We start from the raw sequence: 16,659 nt of genomic DNA on the forward strand, positions 1-16,659 counted from the left end.
TGGTGTCCGCTTTTCATTTGAACCAATCTGTGGAGCTTCCGTCCTTTTCAGATCTGGATAGGTCAGATCCCTTGTCTCCGGACTTAAAGAAGTTGGATGTGCGCAAGACCTTGCTCCGTTATCTGTCACTAATGATTTTCGGGTTTCCAATCATCTCTACGTTCTCTGGAGTGGTCCGAAAAGAGGGAATATGGCATCGAAGGCCACGATAGCTCGGTGGCTCAAGGAGGCGGTAAATTCGGTATATTTGTTACAAGGCAGGCCTTTACCGATAGGTCTACGGGCACATTCTACACGTTCTCAAGCGGCTTCTTGGGCTGAATGCTCTCGCATTTCGCCACAGGAGATTTGTAGAGTAGCTACATGGAAGTCCTTGCATACTTTTTCAAGACATTACCCACTGGATGTTCAGGCTCCAGGTATGGGGAATTTTGGGGAAGGAGTGCTCAGAATGGGTCTCTCTGCATCCTAAGTAAGTAAAGCTCTGGTACATCCCAGGAGTCTGGACTGATCCGGGTACGTACAGGGAAAAGAAAATTGGTTCTTACCTGATAATTTTTGTTCCTGTAGTACCACGGATCAGTCCAGAGTCCCGTCTGTTTGCAGTAGAGATGTAGAGTCCGCTTTTTCCGTAACTTTGTTTTTTTGGGTCTGCAGATTATTCTGGTTACCTGGGGGGGGGGGGGGGGGGTTGCTTTTTGGCAGGCCTCACAAAGGAAGAAGTAGCTTTTAAATTGCTGTGCATCAGTCTGGTTCAGTGTATTTGCCAAAGACCCTTTAAGAGCTTGGGAATTTTTTTAAGTTGCTGCTCCGCAAGATCTTTGTAAGACAACCACTTTGTCTTCCTTACTTTCATTGCTTCTAACTCTAGATTAGATGAGCAAGCCAACAGTGATGCTGTTTTTGAGGGCAGGTGTTCTCAGGGCAGCCTGGTCTTCCCACCACATGAGAAGGGACTTAGTACTTCCCATACATCTGGACTAGTCTAGCTTGGATATAAGGAAGGAGAAACTTAGACTTGCCTGTTTAATTACCTTCCCTTGAATCCTGCATGACCAATCCAGAATCCTCTCAGGAAGTCAGCAGTTGTATTCTATTGACCTTGGCTGAGAGGCTTTTGGGTATTTTGGAACAGATGCTCTCCATGTAGAGGATTGGAGGATTATCTGATCCACCTTTCTGTGGAATTTTCCAAGCAGGATTTCCCCCCCCCCCCCCCCCAAAGGTTTTCATAGTAGTGTTATGGTTTCAAGAGGTTTCTTACTCCCCTGCTTTGACATAAAGGTGCTGACAAGTGCTCAGTCTGTACCACTCGTTATAGGCAGTGATGATGTCACTGAACAGTGTGGTTCTGCCACCATCTATTGGCAGGGAGATATAAAATATCTGGACTGCTCTAGTAGGATTCAAAGAAGAAATTTAACAGGTAAGACTAAAAGTCTCCCCTTTTTATTAGAAGATGAAAATGTTTATGCTAAAACATTTGGAAAGACTAGAATTCCTTTTATTTAAAGGGAAGAATATAATTCTACATGAAGGGATCTGATAAATGTGCAGGTGTTTTGAAAATGCCGTACAAAGGTTTATCCTGAGGGTTATGCTTCATACTCAGTAAGGGGCCCCAACTGGAAACTCATGGAAGGCTGCATGCACATTAAGTGTTACCTGGTTCTTTATGGGGTTAATTTATATTCTTAATCATTTGCCATGAGATGCAGTTGGTAACTTTTAAAACTTTTTTTTTTTTTTGACACCACACTTGTAATCTGTTCTAGTGGTTAACTATTGGAAGTTGTACTGGTGTGTCTGCAGGAATGCAGCTGCATATATAGACATAGTGATGTTACTGTAGATGTTTCTTATGTGCAGTAATAAGCCAAATTCCCACTATCATGGTACAATACTAAAAGCTGTTTCCAAATTACAGCCTCATGTAAATGAGCATTAATCAGTGATTTTAAAAAATTGCAGTAGTCCTACAAAGCAACCAGTGCCTCTTAGTGCCAAAATGGGATGGTGCATAGTGTTTTAAGTACAAAAACAGCCTGCAGATGTTAAATATGGCCGTCACTTGCATTTCATTCCTGTATTCCTCCTCCCCTCCGGCCCCCAAGATCAATCTGTAGCATTATGAAAGATGTATATGCAGCAAACTCCAAACAAATGGTGTCCTTGGGTTCAAGGTGATGTACCATGTAGTTTTTATTCACATTACCATCAAAGACTGCCTTAATTTGGGTTTTTTTTTTTCAGCTTGGTTTCTTTAGCTGCCTTTCCTGGGGCATTTTAGAATACTGTATATTGATTAGCAAAACTCAGCTACTTTAGAAAGGTGAGACTTCAAAAGCTATTTTACAGATGTAACAAAACATGCTTTTGAAATAGCTTGCCTTTTCTGAGCAAGGGTACCTTTTCCAGGTTGCCTGTTACTTGCTCTGTTTTTACTGTAGTAAAGTACTCTTGTAAAATGCAATAATGCTTAAGATTGTCTTTAGTTCATAGCAGTCTTCTGTGTATTTTCCCCTAAAAAATCAGATGGTAGCTGTAGGCTAAATTGATTTCCCAGTATATCTGCAACATATTGCTGGACTACCTTGCTTGGAACCACAAAACCTCAGCACAGAAGACACCACTGCTTACCAGTGCACCGAGACCAATGCCATTGATAACATGAGCCTCTACAGCTTGGGCCAAGGATCTGCACCAGTGATGCACTGAGCCTCTGTGCTACTGATGTAGCTTTTTTTTTTTTTTATTTTATCTTTATGCAATTTTACAAGTTTAAACAAGATTACACTCTTGATTGGAAATACAAAGAAAGAAAAGAAATACATCAATTATTTGCAGGAAAATTCCTAACAATAAGTACATTATCATTCCTCTGAATTCTGGTCCTCACTATATATGAGGGGTGGAATAAACACAACCTAAAGAAATATGCTATATAACACATCAAAGAAGCATTTCAGACCCTATCATTTAAGAGGAACCAGGTACATTATCTCTGGGTTCTGTGGGGCCTATGAGTTTTCCCTACCAGAAACTGAGACAGCTGTGGGGGATCAGAAAATACCTAAGAATTACCATTATGCTTAACCAAGCATTTGCAGGAAATTACCTGTGGTCGCATTAGGAGAAATGCCTTTCTCCTCTTCTGGGTTTCCTGTGCTATGTCCGGGAAAACCCTAACATTACAACCTAAAAACTGATCATTCCTATGTCTAAGACAACATTTTAATACCCAATCTCTATCTGGTTCTAACATTAAATTCACAATCAAAGTAGCTGGTGTCTGAAGTCTCTAAGAATGTAGAGATATTCAGAGGCAACTCAGCGGGAACCAAAGATGTTAGTCCTCCATTTTGTTCCGTTGATCTCTTTAAATTTGGAAAATAAAAAATCTTCGAGATAGGTGGCATTTCTGTATCCCCAATATCTTTTAAAGATATCTCTCGGGGGAATTAATGAAATCTGTGGAAAGTTAATGAATCTTAAATTTTTACTTCTGATTGCATTTTCCATCTGTTCCAATTTCATTGAAATACTCTTCCTTTCTTTTATAATCACGTTTAGAGTTAGTTGGATATTCTTAATTCGATCCCTGTTGGCCATAATCTGCTGCTCCATATCCGCGTGCAAATTAGCCACAACTTTAACTTTATCCTCCAATTCTTTTTCCGAATCACTTAAAGATTTTATTTGTGACATGATAGAGACTTTCAAATCCACTAGTGTCTCCCATATAGTTTCTAGTGTAAATACAGCTGGTCTTACCGCAGCTGGCATCGATCTTTCAGGGGTACCTCCTTCGGCTCCTCCAGTTCCCCCAGCAGTGCACCTTTTTTCTTCTCCAGTCTGCCCCATTGATATTCCTGGGCTCAAGGTCGCAGTCTCCTTTGTCGTGCCCTGCTGAGCGCCGTCGGTACACTCCTCTGTCTAATGACTATTCTCCTGACTCCGGAGGACTCCCTATTGCGGCCGGATTCCCAGGTGGAGTTCCTTGAACAGGGCTCAAAGGTGATATCGAGCCAAGGAGTTGAGTGTAGCTCTACTTCCCCTCCCCCTCTCTCCAGCGGCTGAGCTCCTGCATTCAGGTCTTTTCACACCATGTGTGCGTCCATAGGACCAGCGACAAGTGTTCGGAGGGGCTGCAGGGTAGGGCTCACTTCTCGGTTTACGCTTTCGTCCCATAATTGAAGAAACTGCTGCAGGAAATTCTGTCCTGAGGAGCTCAAACACAACGCTCTGCTACAGGTCAGCCATCTTGGTTCCGCCCTGAAGCTACTGATGTAGCTTTTAATCAGATTACTGAAGGGAGATATGCTCCATTTATTTATACCTATTTCAAGGGTGATGTCCCCATCAAAGCTGCTGGAGTAAGGGCCTATATCTGTCACACCAGATCCCATCTTCTACATACTACCATGAATTTCTAACCAGCCACCTGAAAAATGTTTACAGGCCAGAGGATGTACAAGAAAGTTTCATTTTGGTCTCTGAAGAGAATGTTTCACTTCCAATACCTAACCAGAAGGCGTGGCACAGTTGAAGACGTTTGCCTCCCTGATGACAAAGAGGGTACTTGTCAACCTCTCCTTTCCAGAATCAGATTTCCTCAAGAAGTTACTTGCATTCCTGGTCTGAGGGGTACTCCATTGGAACCCCTGCAAGATGGCTCAAGTTCTTACCCCTCTTGTAGCAGAGTCCAGCCAATCGAAGGCATCCATCAGACATACCTCTGAGGTGACCAGGGACCTCTTCTCAGTCACCCACATGAATAGGGTCCTGGACCAGTGTCTCTTCTCCCTTTTGGTTCAGAGGTAGGTTCCAACCCTCCCCCCCCCCCCCCCCCCCCCCCCACCACACCACCACCACCTGAGCCTCTGGAACTTTTGTCTCTATCTGAGGACCTCTTATTCCAGGTTCCTGGATAAGTTTGGTAAGGTGCTAGGCGTGAACATCCGTAAGGACAAGGATCCTCACATGGATGTCCTTGGACTTCTCCAGATATTTGACATCTTGGTGAAGCCACCAGCCATTCTGATTAATTTGATCCTGCAAGAGTTACAGACAAGAATGTGGGAGAATCCAATTTCCTACACAGCAGTAGCAAGGAAATTAGACCTACAGAAAACTCTAGGGTTTGGGGTGGTATAGCTGCTTTACTAATGATTTGTGATAGAATATGCATTAAAATGAGCAAATAACTATTTTCCAGCAATCCACGTGGAAAAGATCCCACACTGACAATTTTGGAAAAAGCGTTTTGAGTTCCATGCTTAATTCTCTCATTTTTGCACACCACTTTTATATTGGAGAAATTACTTACCTGATAATTTTGTTTTCCTTAGTGTAGACAGATGGACTCAGGACCAATGGGTATAGTGTGCTCCTGATAGCAGTTGGAGATGGATCAGATTGAAATCTGAAGTCAGCCCTAGTACATATACCTCTGCGAGACGCCATGCTCTTCAGTATTCTCTTCGAAAAGCAATTGTGGATAAGTGTGACTGAACAACTTGATTAAAGTGATTAACTTGAACTGGTTGATGTGGTTATAGCTGGAGACCGCCAGTGCACTCATCAGAAAAACGCCGACACCCGGTAGGTATGGGTGTCCCAATTAGAGGAAAGCTTGGCTTACCTGTGTTTGTCTTGTTCTCAGGGATTGTCCCCCTGAGGGCTCCGCCATTGTCGGCAGCCGTGGGCGGGATGCTGAGTCCATTTCTACACTAAAGAAAACAAAATTATCAGATAAGTAATTTCTCCATTTCCTAGCGTCTAGCAGATGGACTCAGGACAAATGGGATGTACAAAAGCTACTCCCGAACCGGGTGGGAGTAGCTTTTGTACAGATAGTAGCTTTTTTGTGTCCTCCTTAGCCTGAACATTCAGATAATAGAACCTAGAGAAGGTATGAATGGAGGACCATGTTGCCCCTGACAGATCTCGGCGGGTGACAGCATCTTGGTTTCCGCCCAGGACACTGCCTGGGCTCTAGTGGAATGAGCCTTGACTTGTAGAGGTGGAGGCTTGCCTGCCTCTACGTAGGCTGCCTTGATAACTTCTTTGATCCAGCGGGCTAGGGTTGCCCTTGAGGCTGCTTCCCCTTGTTTCTTGCTGCTGTGAAGGACGAAGAGGTGGTCCGTTTTTCGTACGGATTCAGACTTTTCCAAGTATCTGATTAGGAATCTGCCGACGTTAAGATGGCGAAGGCTGTGAGATTCCTCAGAGTCTTTATGCTCGTCCGGCGATGGTAACAAGATGGTTTGGTTTAGATGGAAGTGAGAAACCACTTTTGGTAGGAAGGAGGGGGGACCGTACGTAGCTGTTTGGATCCCAGTGTGAACCCGAGGAACTGTTCTCGACAGGACAATGCTTGGAGCTCAGAGATGCAACAGGCCGAGCAGACTGCCACTAGAAATGCAGTCTTCAAAGTTAGTAGCCGGAGGGACAGGCCTCAGGTGGGTCTGAAGGAGGCTCCTGCTAGGAAATCTAAGACTTGGTTAAGATTCCATAAGGGTACCGGTCACTTTAGGGGTGGTCGAATCTGCTTGACCCCTCTCAGGAAGCGGGAGACGTCCGGGTGAGAGGCTAGGCTTCTTCCCTCCACCTTGGCTCTGTAGCAGGTCAGCGTGGCCACCTGTACTTTGATGGAGTTGAGGGACAATCCCTTCTGTAGGCCGTTCTGCAGGAATTCCAAAATCGTGAGGATTTTGACTGCGGGAGGATACCACAGGCTTCGAATATTCTCCATATTTGTATGTAGGTTAGAGATGTGGAAAACTTGCGTGTTTGGAGCAGAGTGTCAATCACCGCCCCCGAGTATCCACTCTTCTTCAGGCGTGTCCTCTCAATGGCCAGACCGTAAGAGAGAATTGAGTTGGGTCTTCGTGGAGGATCGGGCCTTGTTGGAGCAGATCCCTGTGTGGAGGGAGAGGGCTTCCTGTCAGCAGTCTTCGCATGTCTGCGTACCACGGCCTTCTTGGCCAGTCCGGGGCCACTAGAAGTACTGGTGGTCTATCCTGCGTATGATCCCGCCCAGTAGCAGCCACGGAGGGAAGGCGTATAGCAGGACTTCTGTGGCCAGATCTGTGGGTCCCGTCTGCGATTGAAGAAGATGGGAACTTGGGCGTTGGACTGGGTTACAAGGAGGTCCATGGCTGGTGTTTCCCAGTGGTTTATTATCAACTGGAAGGCTGTGGCCGACAGCCTCCATTCCCCTGGGTCCAGACTTTCTCTACTGAGGTAGTCCGCAGTGATGTTGTCTTTTCCCACAATGTGGGTGGCTGAGATCTCTTGTGGGTTTGATTCTGCCCACTCCATTAGGGGTTCTATTTCCAGGGACACCTGTTGGCTTCTGGTTCCTTCCTGTCGGTTGATGTAGGCCACTGTTGTGGCGTTGTCCGACATGACTTTGACCGGTCGCCCCGGAGCCTGTGACTGAACCACAGGCAGGCTAGCCTGAATGCCCGTGCTTCCAGTCGGTTGATGTTCCATCCTGACTCTTCCTTGTCCCATTGCCCCTGGGCGGTCAGTTCTTGGCAGTGGGCTCCCTATCCTTGTAGACTCGCATCCGTGGTGAGCAGGATCCAGGTCGGTGGGGATAGCCTTACTCCCTTGCTCAGGTGGTCTTCTTGTAGCCACCATTGTAGCTGGGTTCGAACCTCCTCCGGGAGCTGTAGTGGAACGGAGTAGTTCTGGGACATTGGATTCCATCGTGACAGCAGAGAACACTGTAGGGGGCCGCATGTGCGTTCTTGCCCATGGGACCCCTTCCAGTGTGGATGACATGAGGCTGAGGACTTGGAGGTAGTCCCACACCTTGGGGCGAAGACTGATTAACAGGTTTCGCAACTGGTTCATCAGCTTTGCTCTCCTTGTAGGAATCAGAATAACCTTGTCTTGTTTGGTGTCGAACCAGATTCCCAGGTATTCCAGAGATTGGGAGGGCTGCAGACAGCTCTTGTTTGTGTTGACCACCCACCCGAGGTTCTCCAGTAGAGTCTTGACTCTGTTGGTTGCCTGATGGCTTTCCTCTGGGGATTTTGCTCTGATCAGCCAATCGTCCAGATATGGGTGTACGAGGATTCCTTCTTTCCTCAGTGTTGCTGCACTACAATCATGATTTTGGTGAACCTTCGGGGAGCTGTGGCTAGCCCGAAGGGCAGTGCCTGGAACTGATAGTGGTGGTCTATGATCGCGAAGCGTAGAAAATGCTGATGCTCGTGGTGGGACCGGTATGTTCAGGTAGGCTTCTGACAGATCCAGGGATGTGAGGAATTCTCCCAGCTATATTGCTCTTATGGCCGAGTGCAGGGTTTCCATGCGGAAGTGAGGGACCTTCAGGTGACGGTTGACCGATTTGAGATCCAGGATGGATCGGAACGTACCCTCTTTCTTGGGAACGATAAAATAGATGGAATAGTGTCCAGTATTTTGTTGTTGCAGGGCTTGTTATGGCCTTTAAGGCGAGCAATTACGGCCACTGTGGTTTCCACTGCCCTCCTTTTGGAGGGGTCATGGCAGGGAGATTTCACAAATTTGGCCGGAGGGATGTTGTGGAAGTCAGATAATATCCCTCTCGAATGATGGTTAGGACCCATTTGTCCGAAATTCTCGACCCATCTATGGTAGAATAGGGTAAGCCTGCCCCCTATGGCTTCTTCCTGTGGATGGGCCGGCTGATTTTCATTGTGGGGTGCGGCTAGGGCCTGGGCCGGAGCCGGCTCCCCTTCTGCTGTATTTGTTCCGAAAGGACTGGCTCCTGGCTGCGGGGCGAGATGCTTGATATGTATTTTTGTATGGTTTGAAGCGCTGTGATCCCTTGGCCTTAGATGTTCGGGGAGAGGGGCGCTGGCTACTCTTGTTGTCCTCTGCTAGCCATGGTACTGGGGATTCGCCCCATTTGTTGGCTAACTTTTCCAGTTCTCTTCTGAACAGGAGGGTTCCCTTAAAGGGCATTCTCGTGAGTCTTGTCTTGGAGGTCGCGTCGGCTGACCAGCTTCGGAGCCAGAGTTGCCTTCTGCCTGCCACCACGGACGAGACGCCTCTGGCTCCTTCCTGTCGGAAGGAGCCAGAGGCGTCTCGTCCGTGGTGGCAGGCAGAAGGCAACTCTGGCACCAGGTCAGAGGTTGCATCCGTGAGGAATGATACTCCTGGTTCTAGTGCTTCGGGTGTGGTGACGTTCCTGATCTTTCTATACTGTTTTCCCATACCCAGTACCTGTTTGATGTATTTTCTACGTGCGGTTCTAATGTAAACCGGTATGATGTGTCCACTAATACGGTATAAAAAAAGTGTTTAAATAATAAACAGGTGCGTCTCACCATGGCGCAGCAGGCTGCGATCTGTAGCGATATGGCTGATACGTCGAATGACTGTTCGTGTATGGATTCCAGACATCTGTCCTGGGCATCCTTGAGTGCTGCTTCTCCCTCGACTGGGATGGTAGTGTGCTTAGTGACTGAGCAGACCATGGCATCCACTTTGGGGAATGCCAGGAGATCTTTTGCTGCGGATACCAGGGGGTACGTGGCTGTCAGGGTCCACCACCCTTTGAACGTGGCCTCCGGAGAGTCCCATTCCAGGTCAATCAGCTGTTGGACAGCTTGTAGCAAAGGGAAATGACTGGAGGCCTGACGGAGTCCCTCGAGGAGGAGGTTCGTCTTAGTTTCCCCTGTAGCACTTGTACCTGGAATAGCGAGCTCTTTCAAGCTGTATGCCACGAGGTCTGAAAGCTCGTCTTTGGCGAAGAAGCGCCTCATGGTTCGGTAGGGTTCCGTTCCTGGAGGGATTTCTCCTTCCTCCAGGGCGTCTTGACCCTCATCAGAGGTGTCCATGTCCCCAAAGCTGGAGCTTTTGGGCAGGCGAGGCACTTCTGTAGGTTTAGAGGGTCCCGGGACGTTAGGTTCCTCTGGGGGAGGCTGTGGCTGTATCATCGTAGACACCGGTTGCATGTGAACAAAGGTATGTAGGCCTTTGAAGAATTCTACCCAGGAGAAAAATGCTGGGACTAAATTGAGAGGCACTGCGTCCCCGGGAACCCCATTTGAAGGAGGCTCCTGCTGGGAGTAGCGAGGTCCGGTGTACTGTCAGTGGAACCGGATCCCCGTATTGCTTGGGGAGGACCTTGGGCTGAGTCACCCAGGGCCGCCTCGCACTGTATACATGAGGCCGTGACCTCTTCGTGCTGCGCCGCTCTAATGTGGCATGCTGGGTAGAGGCCCTGGGCCTTAAGCTTCTTGTCCGGTGGTGCCATGGTTGTGTGCGCTCAAGCGTACGCCAGGAGGCTGAGATATGTGCTCAGGGTGCGCCGAAGTTCTGTGTGTAGGTCGGATGTGTGTGCAGAGAGATGCGCACGGGGTTTTTACTTATGCGCCCGGCACAATTGAGTGCGTGGTTGTGCGCCCTTGCACGCGTCGCTGAACTTATGCGCGCTGGTGTATGCAGAAGTGAATTTGTGCGCACAGAATGAATTGGTGGACAGGGCAGCGAACAAATGGAAATGGTGACGGTGACTACGTGGGCAAAATGGAGACCACCTTGGAGGGTCTCCTCGGGGGAGGACCCTCGTATCGAACCGGGGGTCTAGCCCTGGTAGGGCTGATCAACCTGGTAGCACTTACGCCAGCTGGCTATCTGTGCGGCTATTCGAGCCTCTGAGACTTTTAAGAAGTTTTCTACCTTACCTTGTTGCGGCGTTTCCCAGTCTCGTTCCGGGCGGTCTCCGGCTGCGGGGGAAGAGGGAAAATACCTTCACAGCCGTGCTCGAATTTGCACCTGCTGCCTCTCAGCCAGGGGCTAAGTCTATGCTGGGAACCGGCTGCTGGACCGAGGCTTACCTCTGAGGGATCGTGGAAATCACCTCAGGAGGGGCCTGTAGGTATCACTGCAGGAGAGTGGGGCTTGTCTGTAGAGGTAAGTTTTCTTCTTTGTTATGGATTTCTTTGGTTAGAATATTCTAATGCTGTGCAAGCGTGTATAGAGTCCCGAACAGCTATGGAGACGGAAAATACTGAAGCACATGGTGTCTCGCAGGGGTATATGTACTAGGGCTGACGTCAGATTGAAATCTGATCAGTCTCCAACTGCTATCAGGAGCACACTATACCCATTGGTCCTGAGTCCATCTGCTACACTCTAGGAAAGGTGCAATACTGACATGATCACATTCAAAAATTGAAGCCACTCCTTGCTCCTATGGATAGCAGCTTAGAAGGGCTTATGACTTTTAAAATGGAAACTATTTTTGTCCTAGTATCAAAGTTCCTTGAGCCTATTTGTAAGCGAACCAAGACAGCTGCTTCATTACTGGCTCTTTCTTTCCTCCTCTGGTCTTAGGTCTTAGTACCTTGCCAGTGCATGTTCATCTTGCTGCCATAGCAGCCTATTGTGTTCAGGTAAAGTAAGGGTGGCCAACTCTGATCCTCAAGAGCACAAACAGAATGAAATAGCCATGTCAAAATCTTCTCCATATCCCTGGAGAATCAACGACCCAGCTAGTTAGCTCCAACATCAACTGAGGGGCTCATGAGGCAACACCCAAGCAGGAACTCCTGTACCTACTCCATAGAGAGAAGGGTCTGATTTGGAGCAGTTGGATGATGTCAGCATGTCATGGTTAGTCCATCCTTCTCTCTATTTAAATCACTGTATGATAAGCAAACTTTCTTAGCGTCTAGTCAGATGAATCCAGAACCAGTGGGTTATGCACCTCACCAGCAGATGGAGACGGAGCAAAGCTGATATCGCAATATATATGTACTCCTGCCAGCATTCTCAGACTCCTGCAGATGGGCACCGACGCTTCCAACCTTGGGTGGGGAGCCCACGTGGACAATCTACAGACACAAGGGTCTTGGTCTCCAGGGGAAGCCAAACATCAAATAAACTTCCTAGAACTTCGAGCAATGCGATATGCTTTTCAGGAACGCCTGTCAAATCACGTCATCCTGATTCAGATGACAACCAGGTGGCCATGTGGTACATCAACAAGCAGGGAGGCACAGGCTCCTTCCTTGTGTCAGGAAGCTGCGCAGATTTGGTTGGAAGCGCTCTCCCACTCGATGTGCCTCAGGGCCACCTACTTGCCGGGAATGGACAATGTCTTGGCAGACAAACTGAGTCGTGTCTTCCAGCCACACGAGTGGTCTCTCAACCCTTCGGTAGTGACCTCAATCTTTCGCCAATGGGGATACCCCCAGACACACCTCTTTGCGTCCCCTCAGAACCACAAAGTGGACAACTACTGTTCCCTCATTCGGAGCGAGCACTCTCAGCCCAGAGATGCATTCTCCCTCTCTTGGGCATCCGGTCTGCTCTATGCATTCCCTTCATTTCCTCTTCTTTCGAAGACTCTTGTGAAGCTACATCAGGACAAGGGAACCATGATCCTGTTAGCACCTCACTGGCCACGCCAAGTGTGGTTTCCTATACTCCAGGATCTCTCCATCTGCAGGCACATTCCCTTGGGAATGGACCCACATCTGATCACTCAAAACGACGGATGCCTATGCCATCCCAATCTTCGGGCCTTGTCCCTGACGGCATGGATGTTGAAAGGTTAATCCTTCAACCACTTAACCTTTCAGATTCGGTTTCTCGTGTCCTGATTGCTTAGCGAAAACCTTCCACAAGAAAATCTTATTCCTATAAATGGAAAAGGTACACATCATGGTGCACTTTGCAGTCCCTTGATCCCTTTTCCTGTCCAATCCCAAGGTTTTTGGACTATCTCTGGCATTTGTCAGTCAGGTTTAAAGACCTCTTCAATCAGAATGCATGTCAGTGCGGTAGCCGCCTTCCATAAAGGTGTTGGGGATGTTCCTATATCAGTACAACCCCTCGTAACACGCTTTTTAAAGGGTTTGCTCCATATCAAGCCACCTTTACGTCATCCAGCCCCTTCTTGGGACCTTAATCTGGTTCTTGGTCGGCTCATGAAACCACCATTCAAGCCTCTTCACTCCTCCTGTGACCTAAAATATCTCACATGGAAAGTGATTTTCCTTTTGGCTATCACTTCAGCTCACAGGGTTAGTGAATTACAGGCCCTAGTTACCTATCTGCCTTACATTAAACTCCTGCAGGACCGGGCGGTACTCTGCACTCACCCTAAATTTTTACCTAAGGTAGTTTCGGACTTTCACATTAATCAATCCATCATACTACCTACCTTCTTTCCCAGGCCCCATTCCAATCCAGGGGAACAGGCTCTGCATACCCTTGACTGTAAACGGGCTCTAGCGTTCTACCTAGACCGTACAGTTGCCCACAGGAAGAGTACTCAGTTATTCGTTTCTTTCCAACCCAATAAATTAGGGCAACCTGTGGGTAAGCAGACTCTCTCCTCCTGGTTGGCGGACTGCATATCTCTTTGCTATCAGCAAGCAGGCATTCCTTTTCAAGACCGTGTCAAAGCACACTCTGTGAGGGCCATGGCGACTTCAGTAGCACACCTACGATCGGTGCCGCTTCCTGACATTTGCAGGGCTGCCACCTGGAGTTCTCTCCACACTTTCACAGCCCACTATTGCTTGGACAAAGCCGGAAGACAAGATTCCATCTTCGGCCAGTCTGTCCTGCGTAACTTATTTCCAATGTGATGTACCAACACCCTTCCACCTGCTTGGTGGGGTTCAGGATGCCCTCTACCAAATTCCACCCCAGTTGTTGTGCCTGTTGCACGCCGTTTGGTACATTTGGTGCATATTCGTACATCCTCAGCTCTGTGCTCACCCATATGTGAGTACTCACCCATATGCTTTTCCTCGGCCTCCTCGCTCCGTCCTTCACTGCTGCCGCCGACCACGTCGCTGCCGCCGACCCTGAGACCACGCCGCCGCAGACCTCCCTTGAGCTCCCGGATCATCCAACCAGTAAGAGGGAGCTGCGCTGACGTCAGCGCCTAGGGGGGCAGGCCGAAAAGCCCTTTAAATCAGGGTGCTATTCAATGGCGCCGGGCGTCGCGCGCATGAAGGAGCGCGACCTAAGGGGCCTGCCCCTTAGTGCGCCCCTTAGTGCTCCCCTTCAACACGACCCCACTCCCATTCTCCGCACCCCAGCCCATCGCTGCAACCCGCAGAGCCAACTCTAGACTCTATTGCTCCCCATTGTAAAGACTTGTGTACGCTTAAGCATTTTCAGGACTTCACCGTAAATACCTGCGGGCTAGTACGGCCTCTAACATTGCTCTATATTACTCTCAATAAAGCACTGTATTACTATCTTAACTGCTGTACCTAATACCACTGCATTGTAACATATTTTCCTGCCTAGTACCAACCTTACGAGGTTAGTACGATCCCCCACCCACCTATTCCACCCTCGCACTCCACCACTCCTTTCCTCCACCCCATCTCCCTCAGTGTCCTCACGATACATCACAGACTGCCACTTACCAGGTACAACCCCTGGAATCGTATAACCGCAAACCTGCCCCCCCTTTCCCCGCAATCCTTAACCTGTGATTTCCGCCCACTTCCCTACAGTCAGCCCCCCCCCCCTCTCCTCAATTCATTCTCCTCCCCCTCCTACGACCAGGAACCCCCTACACCGAAATGTGCTACCTGACCATCCCTACCCTACCACACACCTGCCGGCCCACATTCAAAGCTACTTGCACCCATCTCTCTACTTCTCGCAAATCGCTTGTACCCATCTTGATCACGCCCCTCTCCCAAATCCTAGGCCTAGCATCTCTAGCCATATCTCTATTTAATGCACAATCTATCCTTAAAAAAGCTCCCATCCTCCACGATCTCCTCACAGATGACAACCCTGACATATGTGCCGTTACTGAATCATGGCTAAAAGACACAGATCATGTCTTCGTTAATCAACTACCCTTACAGACCTACGACATCTTTAATATCCCACGAAAAAAGGAAAAAGGTGGAGGGTTACTTTTAGCCGCTAAAAAACACCTCAGCCTCAAACTCTATCCCTCACACCCACCCCCTAGATTAGAAATTGGGCTCTTCAAATCTAAGACCCTGCAGATTTGCCTCATCTATGCTCCCCCAGGTCTAATTGAACACGACTCATCCCCCATTATAGAATACATTACAGACAACATTAAACCTGACACACCTGCAGTCATCCTCGGAGACTTCAACCTCCATGTGGACGTCAACCCCATTACACCAACCTGTGAAACCCTCCTGATCAGTCTCCAGGCCTTAGGCTTCCGACAGCTCATCAACTCACCCACACACAAAGCTGGTCACACCCTTGACCTCCTCTTCATCAACACTCACATCACTTCACCAACCACCCCCTCTGCCACCCCCATACCATGGTCCGATCACTTCATTATCAACGCCCACCTTATTATCAACACCCCCCTCTCCACAATCCCCCATTCACAGTGTAAGACCAATACCTCCAGCAAGACCATCGCTTTCCGTAAATTCTGCTCTTCGGAGGACCTCACCATTGCCTTTGACAAAACAGATAAAAACCTGGACCTCACTAGCCCAGACACAGCCCTGCAATCCTGGAACAACATCAACACCAGGATAGCCGATGAACTCTGCCCCTTGATACACAAAAAAATACCTCTATCAACCACCGACAAAAAGCCATGGTACACTAACGAACTCAGACTGATCAAACAAGACCTTAGAGCAAAAGAGCGCACCTGGCGCAAACAGCCCTCTCCCACACACAAGTCCACATACAAACACATGCTACACATTTACCGACAGGCCACCATACAAGCAAAAAAGGATTTCTACGCAACTAAAATCCACAACTATCAATTCAACTCTAGTGTCCTCTTCTCATATGTTGCAGAGCTCACTAAGCCCCCAATCCCCATCTCCCAAGAAGAAAACTCTAAAGAAAAATGTGTTGAATTGGCTAAATATTTCCAAAACAAAATTCATAATATTCTCCTTCGATTCACCACCAAACCCTCCTCCACCCCTCCCCTACCTACCAAAACCAATGGAATCACCTTTCACACCTTTGACAACACCTCCACACTGGAAATAGAAACTATACTAAAAAAGATGAAACCTGCCTCCCACACTGCTGACATCATCCCCTCAAAAACCCTCCTCTCCATTCCCACTTCCATAACCAAACTCCTTGTAGACCTAATCAACTGCTCACTTACATCTGGCAAAGTCCCAGACCCTCTTAAACTTACTATTGTCAAGCCCCTCCTTAAAAAACCTACCTTAGATGCTAATGACCCCTCCAACTACCGGCCCATATCCAACTTGCCTTTTGTATCCAAAATCCTTGAAAAAGTAGTCAATACTCAACTCTCTGACTATCTTGAAGACCATAACATCCTGCATCCTTCCCAATTTGGCTTCCGGAAAGGTCGTAATACTGAAAACCTCCTTCTAGCAATCACCAATACAGTTCACATAGGCCTGGACCAAGGAAACTCTTATCTACTCGCCCTCCTAGATATCTCTGCGGCCTTCGATACTGTCAACCACCAAATCCTTCTATCCCGGTTGTCAGAGATTGGCATATCCGGCCCTGTACTCTCTTGGTTCACATCATTCCTCACCCACAGAGAATACCTAGTTAAAATTGACCATTCTCAATCCCCACGCATCCCCCTCATGCAAGGTGTTCCACAAGGTTCCTCCCTATCCTCCACCCTTTTTAATATCTATCTCCTCCCTGTCTGCTACC

The sequence above is a fragment of the Rhinatrema bivittatum genome, chromosome 18 (genome assembly GCF_901001135.1).
Source record: "Rhinatrema bivittatum chromosome 18, aRhiBiv1.1, whole genome shotgun sequence".
Lineage (NCBI taxonomy): Eukaryota > Metazoa > Chordata > Amphibia > Gymnophiona > Rhinatrematidae > Rhinatrema > Rhinatrema bivittatum.